The sequence below is a fragment of the Thunnus albacares genome, chromosome 17, assembly GCF_914725855.1.
Source record: "Thunnus albacares chromosome 17, fThuAlb1.1, whole genome shotgun sequence".
Taxonomy (NCBI): Eukaryota; Metazoa; Chordata; class Actinopteri; order Scombriformes; family Scombridae; genus Thunnus; species Thunnus albacares.
Genome location: NC_058122.1, coordinates 18,555,286 through 18,561,290, shown reverse-complemented (window position 1 = coordinate 18,561,290; position 6,005 = coordinate 18,555,286). Strand labels below are relative to the sequence as shown.

The window sequence follows — 6,005 nt, the reverse complement described above, 5'->3', positions numbered from 1 at the left end:
CAAGGGACAGCTCAGGGTGAGCTTTCTATGATCATTTGGTTTAAAAAAAAAAGAGAAGAGAAGGTCTTTTGTTTTTTTTTCTTTGTTGTCAGGACCGAACTGCACCTTGATGATGCTGTCAGAGGACAGGAAGGAGCAGGTTGCCATGGTGAAGTGCAGAAATTTCCTGATGGTAGCTGAGATTGAGGAGCTGAGAGCCGCTCGGGACCAGACAGAAGAGAGGACGCAAAGTGGCTGAGCAGGAGTTGGTTGATGCTCGTAAGTGTGTCAGACTGCTTCACTCTCAGGTTTATGGAGGTCACAGTCAAGGACCTGCAGCAACGTCTGGATGAGGCTGAGAACCTCGTCATGAGGGGTAGCAAGAAGCAGCTCCAGAAACTGGAGTCAAGGGTATGCACTGTATATAAATTCTCACAACAGATCCTTCTGTGGACGCACATCACACTTGTGTGAAATAAATTCTGTTTATTTCAATTGACTGTGATCTTTGTATATAAAACTGATGAATCATTTACCATCTCTTTTCAGGTGTATGAGCTTGAAGCTGAAGTTGAGGCTGAGCAGAGATGTGGGGCTGATACTGTTAAAGGAGTCCACAAATATGAAAGAAGAGTGAAGGAGCTGACCTACAAGGTATGTCCTATTTTAATAAACTACCTTAATATCTCTCAATTCTCTATTCTTCATCACTTATAAGTCTTTATCTGTGTAGACTGAGAAGGACAAGAAGAATGTGGCCATACTTCAGAATCCGGTGGTTAAGCTGCAGCTCAAAGTCAAGCCTTATAAGAGAGGAGGCTGTAAGTCAAACCACTCATAGCAACTGTCCATCTGAATGTTCAGTGTGTTGCAACATTCAAAATTTCACAAACAAAAACATTCACTACTTCCAGTCAAGCTTAAAAGCTTTAGTCTGAAGTGATGTAAAGTAAAACATAAAGCTGCACAAAATTGAAATACCAGAAGTACCAGAATTTCAAAATTGCTTGTAAGGTCAGTACTTTCCAAATCTGTTGGCCAACTAGCAAAATGGACATGAGAGGATTTAGTGGAATTGGTTGATTCTGCATTATTGTTTGGGGTGTACTGAGCATACAAGTGTAAACTTGAGACTTGTATTATAGTGCAAGAATAATACCTCAAGAGGTTTTTATAAAGTTAAATTTAACATTAATCTAGCTTTTGTTAAATCGGTATTGCTCTTGAAAGCTTAGCTCCCTGTAATTCTACATTTAGGTTTGAGAAAGTGTCAAAAATGATTGTGTGAAGCTAAGACAGCCAAGTAAAAATGAAAGGGTGAAGCAGACACTGGTATTGCTGCAGTCCTTGAGACACACTGTTCTGATCATTCAGCTCCATGATCAGGTCAGCTGTGGTTCAGGTTGATACAATTTTGTATAAATTATGGAAAAATACAGATCCACACAATTAGTGTGAATTATCTGTGTCAATTACCTGTGAAAGTATATAAGGGATGGCTGTGTAAGGTGCTGGGAAGGGTGTTTGGGCTGTTAATGCTGCTGTAGTTTTGTAATGTGAATGTACAGCGTGACAAAGAAAATAAAAAACTAAAAAAACTAAAATATGATACTACTATCTTCAATATTTCTATTCTATCTAATTATTAGGGTTTGTTGGTTTCCCTGTTTTTTTAATTATTATTTTGACAGTAAAATAGATATGTTTATTTATTTATTTAATTGACATGTGTGGATGCAGATATTTCTCTTCCTTTCCCCTTTTTTTTCTGGATCCAACTCATTTGTAAACTTTTTTCATATTATTGTTAATTGTTCTTTACTCTCAGTTTGTTTGCTTTTCCCCACACTCACTCCACAAACACACACACACACACACACACACACACACACAAACACACACTCGTTGAGTCCACCTAACCCCAACCCTGTGTGTCATGTCCCTCTGTACTTGGAGATGTCCATATATCCATTCTTAGATGTATAAAGCAAAGAAGCTATGAGGAGTGATGGAAAATACTCCTGGACTAATATATGTTAGTCATGTTAAGTTCACCCACTATTTGCTGAAATTAATCAGTATATGTCCCAAGAACCTGCTATATATATATATATATAAATATATATATATAAATATATTTTTTCTTTGGTGAGCCAAATTGACTCAACATGCCATAAGCCTTCAAGATCTGCCAGGACACTTGTATCATGCTTCTTTAATAGCTTCTTTAGTATCAAATGTAGCAACTGGCTGATGTTCATTTGGCATGTGAAACTTATTTTGGGCCTGAACTCAAATGAGTTGCCAACTGTTTTCATGTCCATTTAGGGAGATACATAAAACGTGATTGAACTTTTATTGATGGTACTTCATCTTTCATTTTATTACAGGAATATGAGATGTGACAGAATCTAGTAACTGTAGACAAGAAACATTTTGGCACACTTCCAAAACTGAACTCCATGCATACATGGCCCTTTAAAAATATTAATGTGATGTAACCTCAGTTAATAAAGTGCTTTGGTCGTCATATTGGCAAGTTTAGATTTATAAGATTTATAAGATCAAATAGTGCACAAATACAGCTATGCATTATGATATATTTTTACGTTATTCTCTCTATATTACTGGCACACACAGGAACACAGAAGTTTTTATGAGCACAATGAAAGTTTTTGTAAATATAGCATTACCACAGTCAAGCATTATTAAGCATTATACATAATTTTCCCCAGACTTAGTATATAGTTTATATTAAAGATGAATATAAACATTTAATTAAAATGTGTTGACAACTGTCTTATATAGTGTCATTTAGGGGTTAACTTTCAAAGATCTCAAATACGCAAGTGTCCTGCAACTGAATACTGATGGTATTTTGATGAGTTTCCAAAACCAACCCCCAAAGCTGTCCATGAATTAAAAAAACATTGTTGATGATAACTACGTCTCAACTTTCATGTCCTTTAAATCTAGAACTACATTTATTGGAATTGTAAACAAACGGTATTCTGCACTATTTAATGAATGATAAATATTTGGCAATCGTTTAATGCCTGCACTTGGAGGCAGTAGTGGACCAACATTTATAATATCAAGTTTGTAAATCACTGAGTTAATCTACAGGAGAAATGAATAAGCAGACCCCTAAGTCCTATTTGGTTTACTGAAGTTTTACTTAAGTATGTGTGCATGTCTGACAGTCTTTCCCATATACTCTACATTAGTAATGTAGTCCATTCTAATGTAAATATTCAATTTTCCTACTAAATAATGATCACATTTTTATAACATTATATTCAATATTTTAACAACCACATCATATATGTCACATTCACATTTGCAATTACACATACAGTACATTGTACTGCATGTATTTTTCAAATTTTAGTTGCAAATAAAGAATGCTTGCAGGCTGCATAAACATCACTGCCACAAAATAAGCAACAGGATGAGGCCATGACCAAACTGGGTGAGAGACTATAGCTGACCAAGCACTCAAGCACTCCCACCCTCTATAAAAGAGGCAGCCCTGGACTTCTGCATGAACTGGTAGGCACCCAACACAGGTGAGTGTATCGACTGTGATCTTAGTTGGAATTCCTATTGATCAGTTGGTAAAGTTAATGTATTGCTAATTACTAATGCATATTGTCCATGATTCTTTGTCAGAGTTATCTTTGTTTTAAGTGATATTAAGATGAAATTTCATGTCATATCAAAGAAGTCTTGAGCAGATATTATTCCAAAACAATTTTCTTTAAATACTCTTAACACATTTAAGTAGTTTTTCCAGAAATCACACAATTAATTCATTTGTGTTGACATCCAGTACACATCCTTTCTCAACACATACTGTATACTAAGTGATCATTAAGAGCAGTACTATTTCTCTGGGTGTGGAGGGCAGTTGAGGAGATGGGAGAGAATTGAACTTTCATGATTCAACTGAATACAGCTAGCACTTATTAGTTAAATCTGAATAAGTTTTACCACCTTCACACTCGACTGCACTCAAACTGACTTTCTGCCGGGAATATTTAAAATGAGAAAGCCAAACTGAAAAAAGTTATTGTACTCACGTTTAATCATCTTTTTTATAGCATCTTGACTCCACCAGATACTCTACCACTCATCATTTTTTGGAACCAGCTGAGGTAAAAGATGTCAAAGTCTCCAACATCAGATGGATACAACATCATTACGACATCATGCTGATATTTTAACTCTATTTTTTCAGTCTCCACTAAAGTGCCAACATGAGCACAGACGCGGAGATGGAGGCCTATGGCCCAGCGGCCATCTACCTCCGGAAGCCAGAGAAGGAGAGGATTGAAGCACAAACTGCTCCTTTTGATGCCAAAACCGCCTTCTTTGTGACTGATAAGGAAGAGATGTACCTCAAGGGTAAACTTGTGAAGAGAGAGGGTGGCAAAGCCACAGTCGAGACAGACACTGGAAAGGTAGGCAATTCATTATTTTACTTTTTTAATAACATTTTCCCATCTATTTCCATTGAAGACCCTTTCTATGTAGGAGGATGCCATTCTCTCCATTGACATTTATTTAAAACTTAGGAAAACATTTAGTGGTTTTAAATTCATACTGACACAGTGGTTAACAAGGACATCCATACATCCATCTGAATAACTCTAAATTTGAAAAATAAATTCTGAGTAAAACATTTTTTACTGTATTTTTACTGTATCTTTTCAGACAGTCACTGTGAAAGAAGATGAAATCTTCCCCAGGAACCCTCCAAAGTTTGATAAAATTGAGGACATGGCCATGATGACCCACCTCAACGAGCCCTGTGTGTTGTATAACCTCAAAGAGCGTTTTGCATCCTGGATGATCTACGTGAGTTTCCACTTTACTAATGCAATGTGCATTTATATCTGCATATCTAAATGTTAACACTATGTTTAATTTCTATCTGTGCTATTACAGACCTACTCTGGGCTGTTTTGCGTTGTGGTGAATCCCTACAAATGGCTTCCAGTGTATGATGCTGTAGTTGTGGGAGGATACAGAGGCAAGAAGAGGATTGAGGCACCACCTCACATCTTCTCCATCTCTGATAATGCCTATCAGTTCATGCACACAGGTAAGGTCAAAATTAGCAGTGTTAAATTGTGTAGAAATTAAATTAAGAATAAGCTTATTGAAGGAATTACAAAACTGGAATTCATGTGAAATGTTTACGTTTGTATTTCAGATCGTGAGAACCAGTCTGTCCTGATCACGTAAGTATAACAGAAAGTGAAACGCTAAATCATATAATGACGATAGAGCAGAATCTTGACATGTGTCTCTTATACCCCAGAGGAGAATCCGGTGCAGGAAAGACTGTCAACACCAAGCGTGTCATCCAGTACTTTGCAACAATTGCAGCTATTGGAGCCAAGAAGGCTGAGCCAACACCTGGCAAGATGCAGGTAAATTGGTTGTTTAAGATAAAACTTAAGTTTAAGAGGAGAGTTAATTTGAATGTTTATGTAACTCAAATCCTCTCTTGCAGGGCTCCCTTGAGGACCAAATTGTGGCAGCCAACCCTCTGCTGGAGTCCTATGGTAATGCCAAGACTGTGAGGAATGACAACTCTTCTCGTTTTGTAAGTAATCCAGGGAACATCTCAAGACATTTTGTTGCTAAATTACAAAAACTGATGCCATCAATGATCTGGCTCTCTAGGGTAAATTCATCAGAATCCACTTTGGCTCTACTGGAAAGCTGGCTTCAGCTGATATTGAAACATGTAAGTTTCAACAATGGTATGCCTCAAGACTCATCTGGACTACAATCTGGGCTTTAATAAAGTAATAGTATTAAAATGTAATAGAGTAATCTCACAGTGTCTGGTTAAATTTGTTTTTCTTAGATCTGCTGGAGAAGTCCCGTGTAACCTTCCAGCTGTCTGCTGAGAGGAGCTACCACATCTTCTATCAGCTGATGACTGGCCACAAGCCTGAGATCCTGGGTATGTTACAATAAGAATTTGAAATTGAAACTGAAACAATACCAAG

The 6,005-nt window shown here is 37.0% G+C and overlaps 1 protein-coding gene across 1 annotated transcript in view; it reads left to right on the top strand.

Moving 5' to 3' along the window:
• Positions 1-6,005, top strand: part of LOC122966648 (myosin heavy chain, fast skeletal muscle-like) — a 254,697-nt gene that overhangs the window by 193,883 nt on the left and 54,809 nt on the right. The gene's annotated exons all lie outside the window — the stretch shown is intronic.